Source organism: Limulus polyphemus, unplaced genomic scaffold (genome assembly GCF_000517525.1).
Source record: "Limulus polyphemus unplaced genomic scaffold, Limulus_polyphemus-2.1.2 Scaffold611, whole genome shotgun sequence".
Classification (NCBI taxonomy): Eukaryota; Metazoa; Arthropoda; class Merostomata; order Xiphosura; family Limulidae; genus Limulus; species Limulus polyphemus.
In genome coordinates, this window is record NW_013666221.1 from 42,057 (window position 1) to 43,043 (window position 987).

Genomic DNA, 987 nt, shown 5'->3' on the forward strand with positions numbered 1-987 from the left:
CACAAAATATCAAATATTTTTATTAACTCTTCAGGTTTGTAAAGCAATGTTTTTCTCATATCTTTTCTTTCTTTTCACATGTTACCTATCCAACATGCAAAGTAATTTTCATTTTAAGATTAAAAATACTTTTTTGCATCAGAAAATTTTCAAGTTTTGCATGAAAAATCTTTATAACGTCCAAATAATTATCAAATATTTCTTAAGAATAAAACTTTGTATTTTATCTGTTATTTTAAGGAAGGAATCGCTGTAATGGTTTAGTCGCTTTGACCAATCTTATAACTACATAAAAAAAATAGGAAATAAATATAAATTATGCCTTTTTTTGTTCTATAATGACTACACATTATAACATGAAAACATAAATGTTTAGTCTAAATAGCTTAAATCTAATATCATACATTTATATATATTTATTATTTTTATTATATTGACCTTTCAACCATTACTGGCTAACCAATACAAAAGTTAAAATGACACGGCACACATGTACTCATGTTACTGTATCCAATAATATAAAACTGACCTTTAGTCTTTACAAAGTAACTTGTCTTGGTTGTGTTTCAGAACACTAGTATTTTGTAAAATACAGTCACATTTCAATTATTATAAATTATATATGTATATAGATTATTGCTATTTAGAAATAAGTTCTTAAACTTATTTTTCTTAAAACATAGAACAGTAAATAAAAAGTAAAGCAAACAATTATCTTTTCTAGTTACGACCTTTGTACTTGGTTGTACTTGCTCGACATAGGTTGCTAAGCCTTTTATAATTTTGCATGTGGAGGATATGAAATGAAATAATTTTTTTATATACATATATATACGGTTGAATAACCAAAAAATCATAAATTACTATATCAATACCACAAAAATTTATCAAGCTTAGTTAACTAAGCTGTATTTCAGTCTAAAGAAATATGAAATTTTGAGCAGACTAAAGACACAACCTACCTCCTTGAAATCTTGGTTTCAAAAG

General features: G+C 25.0%; 1 protein-coding gene across 7 annotated transcripts in view; it reads right to left on the minus strand.

The window, feature by feature from the left end:
- Positions 1-987, minus strand: part of LOC106459450 (transcription factor 12-like) — a 132,499-nt gene that overhangs the window by 20,090 nt on the left and 111,422 nt on the right. The window lies entirely within an intron of this gene.